The sequence below is a fragment of the Balaenoptera acutorostrata genome, chromosome 7 (assembly GCF_949987535.1).
Source record: "Balaenoptera acutorostrata chromosome 7, mBalAcu1.1, whole genome shotgun sequence".
NCBI classification, from domain to species: Eukaryota; Metazoa; Chordata; class Mammalia; order Artiodactyla; family Balaenopteridae; genus Balaenoptera; species Balaenoptera acutorostrata.
The window spans coordinates 100447170-100469670 of NC_080070.1; positions in this window are offsets into that span (position 1 = coordinate 100447170).

Sequence of the window (22501 nt, forward strand, 5' to 3'; positions counted from 1 at the left end):
TGGTAGCATTTTTTTTAAAAAAGCAAAATAAAATTTGAACTGCATTCTTTGAGCTGAATTTACAGTTTTAAGGTGAAAAGGCTTAATATCAGTGCAAGTAAAAATGTTAATATTACATTGGCATTGCTTGTTAAACGCAGAAACTCATAAAGCCTGCACCCATATTAGCAACTTAAACCCTCACAGCAGTCTCCAGAGAGGAAAAAGAAGTCATGTTACCAATAGAAAATCACCATTTGTCTAAGGTAGAATTAGGCACACTCTATATGTAACTACATGGCTAAGCAGGAAGAATTTTGAGTTAGTCAGGATTTACAACTATGAAATTATCACCAAATACAAAGTCAAGGTTTCATTTTGAAATGGCCTCCCCTGAAGGACAATTTAACAGCTAGCATTTAGTATGTTTATCTAGTAGCATATAATAGATCTGAGAAACTGTTTCTCATAGGTCCCCGCAACATGACAAATAATGACGAAAACAAAGACTCAAATGGGCCCCCCCTCACTTTGTTCAAAGTCCTGGATTAATCTGTCATTCCTACCAAACAGCCAGGCAAGCTTGGTGAATTGGGCATCCAGCTCCTTGTCTATCTTCCTCAGAGAGCTATGAAAGGCCTGTGACTCATACATTTGATCAAAGCGGGTTTTCCTGCACCAGCCTGTTTCCACACACCCTTCCAGACAGCCTTTGGTACACTTTTGTATTTCAAAGTTGCCTCGGATATTCTAATCAAACCTGAGTTCACCTCACTAATAACACTGGAGATGTAGATGTGGGACTCACCCACCTGGAACTCCTGACAATGGTCCTAGCCATTACCCTACATAACTTTCTCTAGCCTTACCAAGGAGCAAAAGCTGTCACGAAGACAAATGTAAAACAGGAATTTTTAAATTAAACTTAAACCTTTTTCTTATTCAAACTTCCATGGCCCTTTGGGGACACCCCAGAGTTCTAATTTTGTAAGGAAAAGGTCTCATCTACAGAAAGACATGGGTCTTTGTGAAACTGATTATCGGCGCTGCTCAACCCTGACTCAGTTTGCTGGGTCCTCTACAATCACATAGAGACGCACAGAAAACTGCTGAGTCTTAGTCTAAAAGTATAGAAGTGATAGAGTAAATGTAACCCACATACAGGAAGAATTAGCACACATACATGGATTGTTCATAGACCTTCCATTACAAAATGTTCTGGTACACTTTCTATGGTCTTGTGGTCTGACTGTGCTACACTCTCCTAACCAATTATTTTCCTGGGCAAAGTAAGGAAAATGTGTACATGTTATGATGCTATGAGTGGGGATTTGGATGTCATAATTACTTATAAATTTTGCTGATGGCCACTTTTAGACTCAATGGCCATAATCAATGACTGAGAGAATGAGACTGTGAGGACTATAAAAGACTGTCGAGATATTTTCATGCAGCGTTCTCCTAAGAGAGTTTTTATCACTGATGGTAGTATGTGGTACATATCAGTGGTACACAGATATGCATTTTTATTTCAATCATTATGTATTTATTTTTAATGAGTTTTAGAAAAATATAACTAGCACACAAAACTCAATTTTTTCTTGGGAATCCTTACTTAGGATGAAGCCAAAGTTGATGGGCACTTGGACTGGTGAACTTGGTTATTTTCCTTGCCTTTCCTAACCTGCCAGCTGCTTTCATATCTTCAGCAGAAGACTGGTTTCCTTGAAGAAGCTAAACAGAAAAGGCTACATACTGTATGATCTCATTTATATAAAATTCTAGAAAGGCAAAACTAGTGTGAAAGAAAGTGATTGTCAGAGGCTGAGGCTAAGGGAAGCTGACTGAATGCAAAGGGGCATGAGGAAACTTTTTGGGGTAAAGGAAATGATATGTGTGATAGTGATTATACAACTGTTCACATATGTCAGAATTAATTGAAGTCTATACTTAAAATTGGTGAATTGTATTGTGTATAAATTATATCTCAAGAAAACTAAAGACTGGTTTTCTTGAAATCATTTAAAATATTTTCCCCCTCTTTTCCCATTCTGTTTTCTTATGTTTCCATTTCCATGTTCCCATTTTACTTTACAGGATTTGGAGATGAGCACCATTTTGCCCTCCTTAGAGAAAGGACAGTTGTTAGAACAAAAAAATCTTACAATTTGTATGGAAACACAAAAGACCCCGAATAGCCAAAGCAATCTTCAGAAAGAAAAACAGAGCTGGAGGAATCAGGCTCCCTGACTTCAGACTATACTACTGATACAAAGCTATAGTAATCAAAACAGTATGGTACTGGCACAAAAACAGAAATATAGATCAATGGAAGAAGATAGAAAGTCCAGAGATAAACGCATGCACCTATGGTCAACTAATCTATGACAGAGGAGGCAAGAATATACAATGGAGAAAAGACAGTCTCTTCAATAAGTGGTGCTGGGAAAACTGGACAGCTACATGTAAAAGAATGAAATTAGAACATTCTCTAACACCATACACAAAAATAAACTCAAAATGTATTAAAGACCTAAATGTAAGACCTGATACTATAAGACTCTTAGACGAAAACATAGGCAGCACAGTCTCTGACATAAATCGCAGCAAGATCTTTTTTGATCCACCTCCTAGAGTAATGAAAATAAAAAAAGTAAACAAATGGCACCTAATTAAACTTGAAAACTTTTGCACAGCAAAGGAAACCATAAACAAAACGAAAAGACAACCCACAGAATGGGAGAAAATATTTGCAAATGAAGTGATAGACAAGGGATTAATCTCCAAAATATACAAATAGTTCATGCAGCTCAATATAAAAAAAAAAAACAAACAACCCAATCAAAAAATGGGTGAAGGATCTAAATAGAAAGTTCTCCAAGAAGACATACAGATGACCAAAAAGCACATGAAAAGATGCTCAATATCACTAATTACTAGAGAAATGCAAATCAAAACTACAATGAGGTATCACGTTACACTGGTCAGAATGGCCATCATCAAAAAAAAAAAATCAACAATAAATGCTGAAGAGGGTGTGGAGAAAAGGGAACCCTCCTACACTGTTGGTGGGAATATAAATTGGTACAACCACTATGGAGAACAGTAAGGAGGTTCCTCAAAAAACTAAATATAGAACTACCATATGATCCAGTAATCCCACTCCCGGGCATATATCGTAATTTGAAAAGATACAGGCACCCCAATGTTCATTGCAGCACTACTTACAATAGCCAAGACATGGAAGCAACCTAAATGTCCATGGACAGAGGAGTGGATAAAGAAGATGTGTTTCATATATACAATGGAACACTACTTAGCTGTAAAAAATAATGAAATAATGCCATTTGCAGCAGCATGGATGGACCTAGAGATTGTCATATTGAGTGAAGTCAGACAGAGAAAGACAAATACCATATGATATTGCTTATATGTGGAATCTAAAAAAAATGGTACAAATGAACTTATTTAGAAAACAGAAATAGAGTCACAGATGTAGAAAACAAACTTATGATGACCAGGGGGCAAAGGGGGGGAGGGATAAATTGGGAGATTGGGACTGACATATGCACACTACTATATATAAAATAGATAACTAATAAGGACCTACTGTATAGCACAGGGAACTCTACTCAATACTCTGTAATGACCTATATGTGAAGAGAATCTAAGAAAGAGTGGATATATGTATATGTATAACTGATTCACTTTGCTGTACATCTGAAATTAACAGAACATTGTAAATCAACTATACTCCAAGAAAAATTTAGAAAAAAAACAAGGAAGGATAGTTGTTGAAGTTGCTCAACATTTATAGAAGTCCAATGTCAAAAGGAGTTTCTTGCTATTGAGTAGGAAGCAGGAAAAGGAATACAATTAAGTTCAATAGGAATATAAAAACACCTAGTATATACATAGTAATGTACAAAGAAGCATGAAGACTTCAAAAAGAAATGTCACATTTGTCCTCTGTTCTTTTCCAAAGCAGCTATGAAGTGACTGGGATCTGGAGTTGGGGGAAATAAAACAGTACAGGTAGCTAATTCATAATCCCCAGTATATTCAGCATTGGACTGTAGAATCAAGATAAAACTGCATATACATATGACCCTTAAATACAGGAACAACTTGTAAGGAACAATCAAGGCCTGGATAAAGATCAACCACCTCCCACCCAACGTCCACACCCTGGACTTTTTCTCTACCAAGAACTGCTCCACCTGTGAAACCTTAAATTGCAGCCTTGCTTTCTCTGGTCAGTATATCCTGCTTTTCTCGTTCACTCACTCACTCTCCTCCTGGAACTTTGTTGCCCAGCATTTGCCCATAAGACTTCACTTTCCTCCTTATCTAGACCTAGCCCTGTTCCTTCTGGTGTCAGCATCATCTGTGGCCCCCTTATTTCCTAGTTGGCCCTCAGATCCTTACCTTTTTTGCCCTTAGAGTATCCAGGCTGCTGAGCACCAGTAGGAAACATCACACAGCCATGAATCTGTCATCCACAGCAGGACAATGCGGTGCTGCCTGGCAGTCCTTTTATTCCCCCCATTCAGCAGTCTTTCCCATTTTGCTCAGCAGTTTTTTGAAATGTTTACCTCTCTCCTCAAACTCTTTACCCTCAAACAACTCTCTTCCTCTTAGCAGAGGATAGAGTCCCCTATGTAACAAAAACCAAGGTCATCAATAGGAACTCCCTAAACTATAATAGCTACGAGAGCAGTGGTCTGTCTTTTTTAGAAGTCTATTCTCAGAGCCACGTGTAGTGCAAGGCGCACAGCAGGGGTTTAGTAAATATTTACTGGCTGAATGGAGCTATTTCTATCACCAACAAAAGCAGGATGGACCTTGTGGTAGATTATATCATTTGCCCATGTTCAAAGTCCCTCTCTTTTGCATTGTTCACCCGTATTCAAAGTCCCTCTTCCACGTCGTCGTCCTATCAAACTCAGGCATGACCACAGGAATTGCTTTAGCCATGAAATGTGGACTGAGCTGATAGGCACCACTTCCCTGCAGGAGCTTTAACTCAGGCATGGTTGCCATTCTCTCTTTTCTTTCTGCCACCAAGACTGCAGGGTTCCAGATAGGGGCTGAGCCACGAGCCTAAATCCTGAAATGTGGGTGACACCGAACCAAATCAGAGCCAACAGGCACTGGATGTGTAATGTGAGTGAGAAATCAACCTTTCTCGTTGTAAACCGTGATGATTTTGGAGGTTGTTACCACAGCATAACTAGGTTTATCCTGACAGATATAAGCCTCTACACACGTTTTCTTCTTTCTCCAGGCTCAGGGAAAGAGGTGCCCTTCTCTCTGCCCCAGGTTAGTCTCCCTCACCTGTGCTCTGGATCCGCCTCCTGCCCCCTCCCCCCCATCTCCTTAGGTCCCATTCCTGTTAGTCATCACCCTTCTCTCTTCTGAACCTTCAAATGCCCCCTTTCTGCTGACTTCTTCCTGGTGTACAAACATAATTCAATCTCTCCCATCTTCAAACAAAACCGAAAGACCAATTTCCTTTTCCAGATATCACAGTCTCTCTCTCCTTTTCCAGAAAAAGAGGTCTGCACCTCCCATTTCTACTTTGTTTCCTCAGTCTGTGTGGCACTGACACTTTGGCCAGATAAGCTGGAAGACCCAATGCTTATATTTCACAGATGTTGGCTAGTAACACCAGTAAAAACAGAAATAATCTCTTCTTCATTTAACCATTATCCCTCTTGTTTCTGCCTGTGACATAAGGTTGAGAGTGTTTTCTCCAAAGGAAGTCTGAACCTATTATTTCACAGTTCCATCTGCCACAGAACAGGAAGAGACCACCTGTTATCTACCTTACAATTTATCTGAGCCTGGGCTAGTTCCCTCTTTCTTTCCCAATGGTGAATTTACCATTCACCTATAGCCCCTGTTAATCGGAGGCTAGGGAACATTTTGGATCCCATCTTTGTCCAGGGCTGTTAATCCTGGGGCCAACTATCAGTCCCAAAGGGCTTGTCCCCATTTTTCATTGTGGCCTGCTCTAAAATTTAGAATTCTGGAGTTGGGCACATGGGCTGAATTCCCCAGAGATATTTCACACTCTAAGTTGCATATAAATTCATCCAGACTCAGTAAGAATGAACAGGGGCGCTACCCTGAAAACTGAGCAGCATGTCTCTATATAGTATATAGTTAAAATAGTCCGATTTAATTAAAGCCCATGGCTCTTGCCAAGGCTTTTTAAGTGTTCTGCTGAGCCACACCTATGATACATTAGACACTCGTATAAGAAGTCATTGTTCTAGATTTCCTTTTGTTTCTCCAAGTCACACCAACCTTGTGGGATAATCAAGAACTTGGGAAACAAACAAAATGGTTTAGGATCTACAGTCTTCTCTTCCCCTTCCAAATTATTACAGCTCCTCCCTTCCCAAGGTTTCTAAGACACTCATTTCAATGCACTGGCCACTCTTGGATTGGGGGTCATTCTCTCTGCTCTTTGCTCTGATGCATGGTAGCCCCTTCCAGCCTGCTTGTCATCCTTCTGCAGCCACAGGCCTGCAGTGTGCTCATGCAGTGGCTTTGTACTTCTGAAAATGGTAGTGCTGGGGAAGGCTCTTGGCCCACTAGTGATTAGAGCTCGTAATACACCTTTAAAAAGAATTCTGGCTTTCATTGTCCTCTCATCTCAGACACTTGGGACAACTTTCCCAGGCCTTACCTAGAGGGTGTTGGGATGGTACCACCCTGTTTCAATAAACAGACCTCCCCTCACTTTTCTCAGATAGGATACTGTCGGTGGCAGGAGTGACACTATTGCTATTAAAGGTGGCTTAAGGAATGGGGGCTTAATTTCATCTACAACAGGAAGTCTTGGGGTAGGTTTTTCGAGGGTGGGTTCAGTAACGCAAAAATATCGAGATTCCTGGCTCTTTCTTTTTTCCCCCTCTGTTATCCTCAATGTTATTAAAGAAGTGTCTTTATCACACACATCACAAGATGATTGCCACAGCTCCAGGTATCATGACTTCACACAAAAACATGCAGAAGCAAGAAAAGAAAGTGGGGTTTTGTTTCATGTGCACGTCTCTCTTTTTATTAGATGGAAAAATCTTTCCCAGAAGCCCCCAACAGACTTTCCTTGGGCCCTGCTGCCCAGAGTTGGATGTATGCCCATGCCCTAGATGCAAGGGAGAATGCAAAGGTGAGAATGTTGGCATATTCAGTTTCTGGAATAGGAGGAAAGTTCCACCATCAAGGAAGAAGGGGGTTGGAAATGGAACTATCAATACCATATGATCCAGCAATCATACTCCTGGGCATATATCCAGAGAAAACCATAATTTGAAAAGACACATGCACCCCAATGTTCACAGCAGCACTATTTACAATAGCCAAGACATGGAAACAACCTAAATGCCCATCAACAGAGGAGCAGATAAAGAAGATGCATTACATATAGACAACGGAATATTACTCAGCCATAAAAAAGAACAAAATAATGCCATTTCCAGCAACATGGATGGACCTAGAGATTATCATACTAAGTGAAGTAAGTCAGACAGAGAAAGACAAATATGACATCATTCATATGTGGTATCTAATTTAAAAAATGATACAAATGAACTTATTTACAAAACAGAAACAGACTTATAGATATTGAAAACAAACTTATGGTTACCAAAGGGGAAACGTAGAGGGGGGCAGGGATAAATCAGGAGCTTGGGATTAACATATACATACTACTATATACAGGACAGAAAACCAACAAGGACCTACTGTATAGTGCAGGGAACTCTACTCAATACTCTGTAATGACCTATATGGGAAAAGAATCTCAAAAAGAGTGGATATATGTATTATACGTATAACTGAATCACTCTGATGTACAACTGAAACTAACACAACATTGTAAATCAACTATACTCCTATAAAATTAAAAAAAAGAAATGACTGTTGCGTGGGTAATGACAATAATCTCCTTACCACTACCTGCTAGAAGTCCAGGTGCCTCAGGGGTCTCCTGTCTCAGAGTGAGTTCATTCTCTCTCTACATGAAGGAATCTGTACCTAGACTTGGCCTCTTCTGTCTCCTTCCTTATTAGAGGGTAATAATCTCACCATTCCTAAAGTTCTCGTCATAATTTCTTCCAAGAGCCCGAGGCAATCTTAATGTAAATGGAACTCCTAGTGGCCTTCCTGGTACTCAGAAGCAGCCCAAGCAGGATATGTAGGTTAAAGTCCTGTTTCTGCCACCCATCCTCCCATCTTTCCCCCACCCTCCCCAGTTTGGCTACTTTAAAGCAAGCAAAGCCACATTTATTCCCTATGCAGGCTCAGAAAAATGTGTGTTGGCTAGCAAAAATGTTTATACTTTTTTCCAGAGTGATCATGAGTATTTCTAAGGTGTAATCACTAAACAATGACTTACTCTCATATATATTTATTCAACTACTCTCATTACTTTATAATCTTACATTATGTGCTCATTGTATCATTATACTGAATCTAATACAGTATTGGCTCTTATATTGTCAATAATAGTTTTCAGGCACCATCTGGATGCTTTTAAATGTATTAATGCTTAGACTTTAAAAAATTAAGAAGAGCTTCCGTTCAATAAATTGTTATCACTATTATTCCAAAGCATTTATTAAGCATTTCATTCCATGTGGTACTATTCTAGCTGGTATATAAACAAAAGAAGGCAATACCTTTTGCCTAGAGGTTGAATAGTAAACATAGGAATTGTAATTGATTTAGTTAATATAAATATTCATAATTTTCACTGATAAAGAGGGAGGCCAAGCTCAGCCTGGGCTCAAAGGGATGGCTGCATCTTAGAAAGGCCTTTATTCAATTTCCTGAGTACTTACTATACTCAAGATCTTCGTGGGCTTACAGAGAATGATCTGATAGAATCTCTGCCTTCTAGGGGCAAACAATCTTATGGGGAAACCCAAGAACTAGTTTTCCCTCCTGCTGAAGGTCATTTCACATCGCTTCAGAAACCGTACTTTAGCCTTGCTCTGCTGACATCCCACCCTGAACCACTGCTTACCTGCTGTTCTTAGGGCCCAGGATACACAGGCTGCAGCCCCCTGGGGGCTGATGGTACCCTGTCTACAGGGTCCTCCATGGAAGGCAGAGAAACACTGGACAGACGTCACCTCTTTTAAATCCATGTCCCTTGTCGAGCACATTATTCCACATAAAATCTGTGTTAGGATGCAGTTAGACTTAGTTGGCTGTAACAGAAACAAACAAACAAAAAAACACAATGGCTTAAATAGTATTTAAGTTTACTTCTTTTTCTGAGAATAAGCAGTGCAGAGTCATCCTCGACATGAGGCTTTGATCCCGTGGTCTGAATTGGCTATTTCAACTCTGCTCATCAACTTTGCATTGGATGGCTGCTGTATGCAGAACAGACTGTAAGGGGTAAGAGAGTAAGTGAGGAACCCAGCTAAATGACCACTGTAGTCCACATGAGAAATGGAAGTGGCTTGGACTAAGATCGCAGGAGTGGAAAGAGAAAGAAATGGACAGATCTGAGATACCTGGAAGTAGAGTTAACAGGCCTTGTTGAGACATAAGATGTGTGTGCAAGAGAACAGGAGATTGTTGAGGGCTGTGTGAAGAGTGGAATTGATGATGATTCTTAGGCTTTGGCTTTAACTGCCATTATATGAGTTGTGGACAACTTCAGAAAAAATTTTAGGGGAATCAAATTAATAAGAGTTCAATTTAGGCAGTTAAAGCTTGAGATTTCTATTAGACAATTATGAGACGACCTGTCTGCCTACTGAGTTTTGACTACTATCTGGATTTCTCCTTCCTGTGTCCTGATGCCTACATGGATACCTGGTCCCCAAATGCTTCCATAATTAGAAAAAATTGTGTCGCTATTCATTCTTCAGTTTTATTTCTGGGCCATTTGTTTTAGACCAGTCTTTGTAGATCTCAGTTTCCCCAGCTTCATTCTGCCTGGTGCTGGTTTCCTGTCCCCAGAGTGAGTTCTGATCCTGTGTTTCTATAGTCACAGGGTAACTTGAGACCAAGTCTACACAAATCAAGCTGTTGGGAATAGACAAATCATTTTTTGAAAAGAAACAATTTCTTTCCAATTCTTGCAAAATTTCATCTATAATTTTCTTTTTTTGGTGTTGTTCATTTATTGGGATACACAAAGAAATAAAATGCCTTTTTAGAAAATGTCCAAACACTAAATAAATATTAGTAAGTTGGATATTTACTACTGATATTTTCTTATTTTGATAATAAATATCTATTGCAAATGAAGAGAAAGGCAAAAGAGAAGCTACTATGTTCTTCATGTAAAAAAATAGCTTAAGGGTATCTCCATGGTACTAGAGCTAGTCCAAAATTAGTTCCATTAGGTTGCTGAAAGCTGATCAACCTATAGAGGACTGTGAAACACTAACTAAACTGACAAACAATAGACTGGTCTCCTCAAGGGAAAATTTAATAAATTGCCATGTGAAATAAACCTGATTTAACAATGGGATCCTGTTATCTATACAGCAAGTTCCCTCTAAAACCAGTTTACATGTTAATAATTTGCTTGACAGATACAGAATAGGACATAGAGTGTTAGATGCTCTCAAAAGATATTTCCATTAAGTCATCTAAGTCTGGGCAATTAGCTTTCTTTATTCTGGGGATACTTTTATCCAGATTAGAGCTCTTGGTCTTCTAGAATCAAAGCAGCCTCGCCTTGGAGAGTATTGGAAAACAGTGACAAATTCCACAGGTACCATTTCAACGTGCCAGGCAAGCTACAGTGCAGTTGGAGAGAAGGAACAGTTTCATTTTACATTAGTGGCATTTGAGCCATGTCTTCTTGACACAGGGATTGGTCATTTTCCAACTGTACCAACAACACATCTGTAAACTGTCTCTTCAGCTATTGGTATTATGATTACATTCTGTTTTCACTTTCAGATGATGACTTTTTCCTTATTCTACACCCACATTCTGGATATTCTAGTGTAGTCCTTCATGTGCCAACAACATTCAAGTTTTAAGAATGACTTTAGGGACTTCCCTGGTGGCACAGTGGTTAAGAATCCGCCTACCAATGCAGGGGATACGGGTTCGAGCCCTGGTCTGGGAAGATCCCACATGCACGGAGCAACTAAGCCCATGAGCCACAACTACTGAGCCTGCGCTCTAGAGCCCATGAGCCACAACTACGGAGCCCACTTGCCACAGCTACTGAAGCCCACGTGTCTAGAGCCCGTTCACCGCAACAAAGAATAACCCCCGCTTACCGCAACTAGAAAAAGCCCGCGTGCAAGCAACGAAGACGCAACGTTGCCAAAAATTAATGAATTAAAAAAAAAAAATGACTTTAAAGCTGTGTGCCAGAATCATTACATTTACTAGGAATTCACAAGGCTCTTCTCAATGAAATTATTCAAACTAATTAATGATGTGTGTGAATCTACTGAAATGTGATGACTTACATAATTTGGGAGGGAATAAATACCCCCATGGGCGCCTTGAATTCCAATTAGTATATGGATATGTGTTCAAAATCAAAGAGGAAATAAATTTGTACAGATCACACTTATTTATCCTATTTATTTTTACCCACTTAGAAGAAGTTTATATTATTTTTGATCTTGCAACAAAGGCTGTGCTGCTAGAAATATAAAAGTGGAGAGCTGGAAAATTATGCCATAAATTTGATCATATAACTTTTGTACATGACTTAAACTTTTTAAAATTAAACAAGTATTGAACACATAAGTTATCTAGAACATTTATAGAATTCAGAAGTATCTAGGGTAAAAAGTATAAGTTGATTTTTATGTTCTAGATTGCTATCGATATAAATCTGTTTTTTAAACATGAATAAGCATTGATTTTTCTAAAATACTATTTTTTCCTTTAATCTTTCAGTGCCGTAAATTACACAGAGTGATTACCCAATAGTGGACTGACCTTGTTTACCTAGAATAAACCTTACCTTGCTCATGTTGTATTATTCTTTAATATATTGCCATATTCAATTTGTTACTCTTATACGTGGGACTTTCACAGGTATGTTCAGGAATATTAGCCTAGAGTTTTCTTTTCTTTTTTAATACTATATCCTTGTCTGCTTTTAATATTAGAGGTATACTAATCTCCAAGAATGAGTTCAGAAGCTTTGCATCTTTTCCAATGTTCTAGAAAATTCATACAACATAATAATTTCTTGTTAGAATTCTTCTGTGAAAGGACTTGGCCTGGTGCATTTTCATTGTTTGTTTCTTTTTTAATAACTTTTCTATTATTGAGAAATTCAAACATATACAAAAATAGAGAGGATGACATAATGCAACTTGATGCTCCCATCACCCAGCTTCAACAATTGTCAACTGACGGTCAATTGTTAAATCTAGTACAGGCATACCTCAGGGATACTGTAGGTTCCATTCCAGACCACTGCAATAAAGCAAGTCACATGAATATTTTGGTTTTCCAATACATATAAAAGTTATGTTTACACTACACAGTAGTTTCTCAAGTATGCATTAGCATTATATCTAAAAAAAACAATGTATGTACTTTAATTTAAAAAAAACTTAATTGCTAAAAAATGCTAATTATCACTTGACAACACAGGGTTGTCATGAACCTTTGATTTGTAAAAGGTTTTGTGAAGTGCAATAAAGCAAAGGGCAAAAAAATGAGGTATGCTTGAATTTTATTTCAAAGCAAATTCTAGATGCTACATGATTTCACGTGTAAATATTCCAATATGGATCGCTAAGAGATTAAAAACTCTTTATGAAAACATACCACAGTACCTTTATCAAACAAAATATATCAATTCCTTGAATATATTCCCTGAATATTCCAAGGAATATTATTCTTTGAATAACAATAATTCCTTGACTATTTGAATATATCCCTTAATATAATCAAATCAGTACTCAAATTTCCAATTGTCTCCTAAATGACATTTTACAATTTGTCTGTTTGAATCACAAATAAGGTCCACATCTATACTAAAAAACTACAGTCATCAAAACAGCATAGTACTGGGACAAAAACAGAAATATAGATCAATGGAGCAGGATAGAAAGCCCAGAAATAAACCCATGCACCTATGGTCAATTAATCTACGACAAAGGAGGCAAGACTACACAATGGAGGAAAGACAGCCTCTTCAATAAGCGGTGCTGGGAAAACTGGACAGTGACATGTAAAAGAATGAAATTAGAACATTCTCTAACACCGTACACAAAAATAAACTCAAGATGGATTAAAGACCTAACTGTAAGACCTGATACTATAAAACTCTTAGAGGAAAACATAGGAAGAACACTCTTTGACATAAATTGCAGCAATATCTTTTTCAATCTGTCTCCTAGAGTAATGGAAATTAAAACAAAAATAAGCAAATGGGACCTAACTAAACTCAAAAGCTTTTGCACAGCAAAGGAAAGCAAAACAAAACGAGAAGACAACCCACAGAATGGGAGAAAATATATGCAAATGAGGTGACCGACAAGGGATTAATCTCCAAAATCTACAAACAGCTCATGCAGCTCAATATTAAAAAAAAAACAACCTAATCAAAAAATGGGCAGAAGACCTAAATAGACATTTCTCCAAAAAAGATATAAGATGGCCAAAAGGCACATGAAAAGATGCTCAACATTGCTAATTATTAGAGAAATGCAAATCAAAACTCCAATGAGATATAACCTCACACCAGTCAGAATGGCCATCAAGAAAAAGTCTACAAACAATAAATGTGGGAGAGGGTGTGGAGAAAAGGGAACCCTCCTACACTGTTAGTGGGAATGTAAATTGGTACAGCCACTATGGAAAACAGTATGAATGTTCCTTTAAAAACTAAAAATAGAGCTACCATATGATCCAGCAATCCCACTCCTGGGCACATATCCAGAGAAAACCATTGTTCGAAAGGATACACATAGCCCTATGTTCACTGCAGTGCTGTTTACAATAGTCAAGACATGGAAGCAACCTAAATGTCCACTGACAGATGAATGGGTAAAGAAGATGTGGTATATATATACAATGGAATATTACTCGGCCATTAAAAGGAATGAAATAATTTGCAGCAACATTGATGGACCTGGAGATTATCATACTAAGTGAAGTCAGTCAGTCAGAGAAAGATATGCATCATATGATATCGCATATATGAGGAATCTAAAAAAAATGGTACAAGTGAACATATTTACAAAACAGAAACAGACTCACAGACTTAGGAAACAAATTTATGGTTACCAAAGAGGAAAGGAGGTGGGGAGGGATAAATTGGGAGTTTGGGATCGACATATACACACTGCTATATTTAAAATAGATAACCAACAAGGACCTACTGTATAGCACAGGGAACTCTGCTCAATATTCTGTAATAACCTAAATGGGAAAAGAATTTGAAAAAGAATACATGTATAACTGAATCACTTTGCTATATACCTGAAACTAACACAACATTGTTAATCAACTATACTCCAATATAAAATTAAAAATTTAAAAAAACAAATAAGGTCCACATATTGCAATTGTTATATATTTTTTAAAATTTATTTTATTTATTTTTATTTGTGGCTGTGTTGTGTCTTCACTGTTGCATGCTGGCTTTCTCTAGTTGCGGTGAGTGGGAGCTACTGTTTGCTGAGGCATGTGGGCTTCTCACTGCGGTGGCTTCTCTTGTTGTGGAGCATGGGCTCTAGGCACGCGGGCTCAGTAGTTGTGGCTCTCAGGCTCTAGACCGCAGGCTCAGTAGTTGTGGCACAGGGGCTTAGTTGCTCCACGGCATGGGGGATCTTCCCGGACCAGGGCTCGAACCTGTGTCCCCTGTATTGGCAGGTGGATTCTTAACCACTGCACTGCCAGGGAAACCCTGTCTGATATATTTGTAAAGTCTGTTTTAATCTTGTTTTTCTTTTATAGCTTTTATTCTTTTCAACTTACTTGTTGAGGAAATTAGGTTGCCATATAGTTTCCTGTGGTCTGAATTAGTTTTATCCAATAGAAATAAAATGAGAGCCACATGTGTAACTTTAAATTTTCCAGTAGCCACAATAAGAAATGTAAGAAGGGACAGGTAAAATATATTTAAATAATATATTTTATTTAATCTAGTATGTCCAAAATATTATCATTTCAACATGTAATCAATATAAAAATTATTGAGATATTTTACATTACTTTTTGGGACACAAATCCAGTGTTGTATTTTACATTTATGTCACTTCTTAATTTGGACTCAATTGCTCAAAGTGTCACATATGACTCGTAGCAACTGTACTGGACACCACAGGTCTGGCTTTTGCTGAATGCATCCCTGTGATGTAGGTTCCCGTCTTCCTCTAGACTCTGTATTTCCTGTCAATTGGTAGTTCCTTTAAATCTAGAGGCTTGATCCTTAAATGTTTTATTTAGTCTCTTGGCAAGACTACGTCATAGGTGGTATGTTCTTCCATCAGGAGGCACACATGTCTTGTGTTCACTCCTTTTGTGATGTTGACAGCCATGGAAGCTTAACGTTTACATCTATGAATTCATTTGGGGGTCATTCATTCTATTAACTCATTCGATCACTCTTTTTCAGCTCTTAGCAGAAATACGTCTATAGAGGGAAACTGCCCATCATAAACTATTTGGGTATCTGGATATATAGCTCATATAAGAAAAGCAGAATAAATGCTTGATTCTGCCTTTTTGATTAACCAGTTTTGAAAATAATGAATTGATTTTCTAGTATTCTCCAACTTAGACCAATACGTTTTATTATTTTTATCTCTTCTAGTTATCCCATGGCTGTATAAAAAAAAAAAATCACTCGAGCTTTAAAAAAATGTTCTTTCTCTCAGTTTCCGTGGGTCGGGAATTCAGGAAGGACTTAGCTGTGTGCTCTCGGCTTAGGGTCTCAGGTGGAGGCTGGAGCTGGATCAGTGGAGGGCTGGCACAACTGAGGATGGCTGGGCTTTCTCACTTTTCTGTATCTCAGGGCCTTTTCATGTGGTCCCTCTACATGCACTAGGTTGGACAACTCTCAATGTGTCAACCTTAAGGCAACCACACTGCCGACATGGTGGCTGAAGGCTTCCAGAGAGAGTATTTTAGCGAGTGAGATGAAAAGCTGCATTGCCTTTTAAGACCTAGCCTTGGCAGTCACACACCATCACTTCCTCAGTCCTCTCCCTCATGAGAGTGACGATTAGCCTTCTGGTCATGACTTATTTATGTATTGCATAATGATATTGCCACAAATGAGCAGCTGAAAACAACACGTGTCTATTAGCTCACAGATTTTGTGGGTTAGAAGTCTGGACATGGCTTAGCCAGGTTCTCAGCTTCGTGGTCTCATGATACTATAATCAAGGAACTGGTCAGGGTTTCAGTCTCATAACAGTCTCAAGTGAGGAAGGATCCACTTTCAAGCTCATGTGGCGGTTGGCAGCTGTCCATTTTCCTGGACCGACCGTTGAACTGAGGATTTCAGTTTCCTTTTTTTTGTTTTCCCAGTTAGGACAATTTTTAAAATCAAAGTTATTTATTCACATAGAGAAATTCTTTACACAAATTTTTTTGCATGTGAGTTATTCAATGAGCATCTTTTTTCCATGTAGATTCCGCAAAATCAGTTGTTAAGTAAACAATTGGTGAAATTAGGTCAAACAACAGAAATATAACAAGTTATTTTACAATTATAGGGTATACTTGTCATACAAATCATACAATTCTTTGGGGGAAAACAATTTGTTTTGAGAACTGAATTAGCTCCTTAAGCTGCAACTAGAGAAAGCCCGTGCAAAGCAACAAAGACCCAACACAGCCAAAAATAAAGATAAAATAAATTTAAAAAAAAAAGGGGGGGTTTCCCTGGTGGCGCAGTGGTTGAGAATCTGCCTGCTAATGCAGGGGACACGGGTTCGAGCCCTGGTCTGGGAAGATCCCACATGCCGCGGAGCAACTAGGCCCGTGAGCCACAACTACTGAGCCTGCGCGTCTGGAGCCTGTGCTCCGCAACAAGAGAGGCCACGATAGTGAGAGGCCCGTGCACCGCGATGAAGAGTGGCCCCCGCTTGCCGCAACTAGAGAAAGCCCTAGCACAGAAACTAAGACCCAACATAGCAATCAATCAATCAATAAATAAAAATAAATATTAAAAAAAAAAAAAGATGGGTTGCAGTTTTATGGAATGAAATCAGGCACATGTAATCAGGCCCATCTTTGTTACCTTTGCCATGTTCTATTAGGTGGAAGCAAGCCCAGTTCCCACCCACATTCAAGAGATGGGGATCACACAGGGCATTTTGGCTTTCTTTCAATTCCCAATATATGCAACGATCTGTTCTGTCTCAGGGCATTTGCATAAATTATTCCTCTTCCCCAGATGCCTTTTTCTTCTCCCCAAGTTTACCTAGTTAATTCCTACTCCTCCTGCAGATTTCAACTCTATCCTAGTTGCTCTATTTCTTGGGAGGGATTTGTGGAGACTTAAAACTATGCTGCCACTGTCAGCTTTCCCCAGAGCATTTCTTTTGCATAAAATTTTTAGATACCTTCTAACTTTTTTTCATCTATGTAGTTTCTCTCTCTGTCTCCCTTTAAAAGTTTTGTTATGTATATTTTCCAATAAGATCATTCACTTCATAGAGATATTGGTCTTCAATAACCTCCAAAAGTTAAAACAAATCTCCTCCATCTCTACAGCTGTCTCCCTTCCTTATGTGGTTTATTTGGTGTTTCTCTCTTGTCATCACCACACTTGCCAAAGATCTATTTCATTGCTCTTTCAAGGAAATAACTTGTAATCTTAATGAACAAGTTGCATTGTCTACTTAATAAGTTTTATATTAGTTCTTTATTAATTGCTTTTATTTTCTTTGAGTTATTCTGTTTTTCTTTTTCTAGTGTCTTGAGTTAATTTATTTTTAATCGTTCTTGATTTTTAATATATTATTTAAGTTGATACATTATCCCCTGAGTATTACTTTGGGTATATTACTTAAGTTTTAGATAATTTTTTTCTCATTTTTAGTTTATTTAGAAGCAGTTTCTAATTTTAGTTTAATTTCCTCTTTAAGAGTTTTTCAGAAACATTGTAAGCGTTTTTGTCATCTTTTTAATTTCTAACTTTTTTCATTGATATCAGAGAATCAAGATTATGATTTCTGCTTTCAAGAATTTCTTGGAATTTGAGATATTTCTCTTTGACTGGGTTTATGTTCAATTTTTGTAGCTATTTCATTGGTGTTTGAAAACAATGTGCATGCTCTCTTTTTTTTTGAGGGGAGTTAAAATATATTTTTGATCAAGTTTGTTAATTATATTATTCAAATTCTTTTCATTCTTTCTTAAGTTCTGTTTACTTGATCTATCAACTTCTGCTATATATGAGTTTCCCACTGTGTTTGGGCATTTGTCAAATTCTTTTTGTATTAATATTTTTATTTTATACTTTCCAAATTATGTCAGGTAAAAGTTTTGACTGTTCTGTTTTTGCAGCTTGTTCTTTTCATCAATATAAAATATTCCTCTTTTTCCAAATTCAAAATTTTTCATCTTGAAATTTACTGCATGTGAAATTAACATCACCATATTTGCTTCCTTCTTACTAGCATTTACCCTGGATATCTTTTTTTGAAAACTTTATTTCAGTTGTTTGGGGTCATTTTATTTTAGATACGGCTCTTATGAAAAGCATATGACTGGATTTTTTTAAAAATAATTTTTTTCTGTTTGTTGATAAAGGAAGTTAATTCATTCATATTATTGGATCCTGTCCTGACATTTTTTTTTTTATGTTTCCCATTCACTATTCTTTCTTGTGGATTTTTCTCTTCCCTCTGAAGATCAAGAGAAAATCCTAAAAGTTCCCAGAGGAAAAAAGGGAGGTTACTGACAAAAAAATATGAGGCAGAATATCAATGAATTTTCCATCATCAATACAAGATACTGAAAGACAACAGACAGTGTCTCTAGTTCTGAGGGGAAATTATTTTTACACCAAAACTCTATAGTCAGTCAAATGTGACCACATTCAAATGTGAGAGAAAACAAAAAAGACATTTTGGAACATGTCACAAATTCTGCAGGACTTGGGAAATGCCACTGCTGCCCACGGCTCAGTATGGAGTAGGGAAAACCACCCTGAAAGGGAGGGTCTCCTCTGGTCCAGCTCTATTTACTGTGGTCTTTTTTATTCTTGCCCAGTTGTGTTCCTTGTATTTGTGGCTCCTGAGCTTGGGGCAGGGGTCAGCAAACTATGGCCCTCAGGCCAAAGTCACCCTGCCACCTGTTCTTATCAATAAAGTTTTATAGGAACACAGCCATGTTCACATATTCACATATCCATGACTGCTTTCACCCTGCAATGGCAGAATTGAGAAATTGTTACAGAGACTGCATGACTCACAAAACCTAAAATCAGGGCTGGGACTAAGGTGTGGAAAGAGAGGTGCTTTGGGTGCAATATTAAGGAGGTGCTCCTTTTTAAGGCTGACCTTGCACTTGCTTGATCCTGAGCATGAGCGTCTTAAATTTTGCTCACTTACCACTTCTCCAGCCTCACTCTATTCCCCACCCTGCCTAAAATATTTACTATGTGGCCCTTAACTGCAATTATTCCCCTGGCTTCAGAGTATCTCTAAAATTGTTTGTATATCTGGAATAGTCTTCTCTTGTGCATAACATGGACCATGCTTTTCTACCTTGTACTCGCTCTGTCAATTTGATCATACATGCTTTTTATTTTGTGATTCATTATTTTTTAAGATATATTTTTTCTAGGTATTAGGGTAGTATAGGAGGGTGGTAGACCTATTTTACAGAGAACTCTAATGGCAATTCAGTTGAAACTACAGCATTTTAATATAAACTGCTATTCTTCTCTTGTTCCATTTTTTAAAGTTTTCTTATAGAATCTATTATTGGGAGGTTTATCTTTTCAGGTTAAAGCTGACAGCACTGCAGAGGGCATGGCATGGAGTTATCTATCCTTTCCCAACTACCTTTTGGTCTGGTTCCTAAAAGGTTCATAAATATGTCACTGGAAATTTTATTCATATTGATTTTTTCCTCCTCTGAGTCCTTTTACATTTATTATATGAGGCATAGAATTAATATCTTTCTTTACCTCTTATTGCCTGCCTTGCACAGTAAAACACCATTACTGACTTAGTTATTCAGCCTCTACTTTGTGCCAACTGCTGTGCTAGGCGCTGGGGCTACAATGGTGATGGAAAAACTGATGCTGTTTCTGATTTCATGGAGTTTACAGTTTGGTTGGGAAGACAGAGACTGATCAAATATTGAATTGAATATTGAACCAGGGTAAGTGGTGTGAAAGAAAAAAGACAAGAGGCCATAATAATGTCTAAAAGATGGTTCTGACCCAGGCTGGTAGTTCTGAGCATGCTTCCCTGAGAAAGTGGTATTTGAATTGAAATCTGCAGGAGGAGTAGGAATTAACTAGGTCAAGTTGGGGAGAAAGAACACTATGTAAATGCCTTGAGGCAGGACTGAGGATGGTACATTCTGGGAACTAGAGGAAGGCCAAAGTGACCAGAGGTCTGATAGTCACACCCATGAGGGAGAGTAATGAAAAATGAGACTGGAAAAGAGGGGCAGGGGTCACATTATATATGTGAGAATTTTGGTCTTAATCTTTAGAGCAACTGGAATCTTTTAAATATGACATGATCATATTTAGGTTAAATTAAACAATCAGTTTGCCAACAGAATAGAAAATTGGATGGAGGATATGAGGTGACCAGTTAAGAGGCTGTTATAGTGGTCCAGGTGACAGCTGCAGGTAGATTGGACTATGGTGGTAAGAGAGATTAAAGGAATTTGATTGATTCAAGGATATTCAGGGGATTTCCCTGGCAGTCCAGTGGTTAGGACTCTGCACTTCCATTGTAGGGGGCACGAGTTTGATTCTTGGTTGGGGAACTAAGATCTCGCAAGCTGCACAGCCAAAAAAAAAAAAAAAGAAGGGATATTCAGAAGGCAACATGAACAACTCTTTGTGAATTTGAATTTGAATATAGGGGATGACTAAGTGGTGGGTGGCAAGGACAATTCCCAAGCTTCTGGCTTGCTCAGTTGAATGGATTTTGGTGACATTTACTAAAATAAAAAACACGATCATAGATGAACTAAGTTGTGGGGATATATCATGTGCTCAATTTGGAACTCTCTGGGCTTCCTGGATCTGGTGTCTATTTCCTTCCCCAGGTTAAGGAAGTTTTCAGTTGTTATTTCTTCGTAATGTTTTCCTCCCCCTTCTCTCTCTCTTTTCCTTCTGGGACTCCTGTAATGTGAATTTTAGTCCACTTGTTGATGTCCCATAAGTCCCTTAAGCTATTTTCACTTTGCTTCATTCCTTTTTCTTTCTGCTGCTCTGACTGGGTGAGGTCCTCTGCCCTGTCTTCAGGTTCACTGACTCTTTCTTCATTTCAGCTAGTCTGTTGTTGAATGCCTCTAGTATTTTTTTGAATTCAGTTATTGTGTTTCTTTAGCTCTGTGACTTCTGTTTGATATTTTATTTTCTATCTGTTTGTTGAAGTTCTTACTGTGTTCATCCATTCTTCTCATGAGTTCAGCAAGCTTCTTTAGGATCATTACTTGAACTCTTTATCAGGCAAATTATTTATCTTCATTTCGTTAAGGTCTATTTTCTGAGGTTTTATCTTGTTCTTTCATTTGGAACATTTTCCTCTGTTTCTTCATTTTGCATGACCCTCTGTGTTGGTTTCTATGCATTAGGTGGAGTAGCCACCTCTCCCAGTCTTGAAGACTTGGCCTTGTGTAGGAGATGAACCTTATCATTCAATCCTGCCCTAGTTCTTGGTTGTCTTTCAAACTTTTGTGATGGTTTAAGCAGCCTATTTTATTTTCAATAACTCTCAGTAGTTGAGGGTGGGCCAAGACCAGTTGGTGTCCCAAATGGGATGATCTCAGTCAGTACCTAGATTCAGGTTATTGGAAGCCAGACACTCAAGCAGCTTTTATGGAATGCACACATATGTAGTCTTATGGGCCTGCCAGCACAATCCCCACTGGTCATCAGAGCCAGGTGATCTGGAGGTGTGCCCTGGGCAGCAGTCACGAAAATCGGGGCTCTAGACAAGTGTATAAGCTCTTTCTGGGAGATACTGGTGAGCTGTAGTTAGACAGAGGGAGAGCAGAAAGTTGATGTCTCCCAGCTTATGTTCCCTGAGGGCAGCTCTGTAGCCCCTAGATGTGTGCAAAACCTTAAGCCTTCCCCTAAGGCCAAAGCTCTAGGATGAGCAAAGAAAGCCCCACCCCCAGCCTCTACAGCCAGGTTGTCAAGGAGTGTCCCTGGGTGGCAGACACAAAGCTGGGTCACGAGATGTAAAGACCAGGGCACCAGATGTTTGTAGAAGCTCCCCTCTGGGAGATACTAAGGCTGTGGAGTGTGGGAGAGGGAAAGAAGGAAGATGGCTCCCACTGGCTGAAGTGAATGCAAAGACGGCACCTGCCAAAAAAAGAAAGGAAAAAGAAAAGAAGCAAA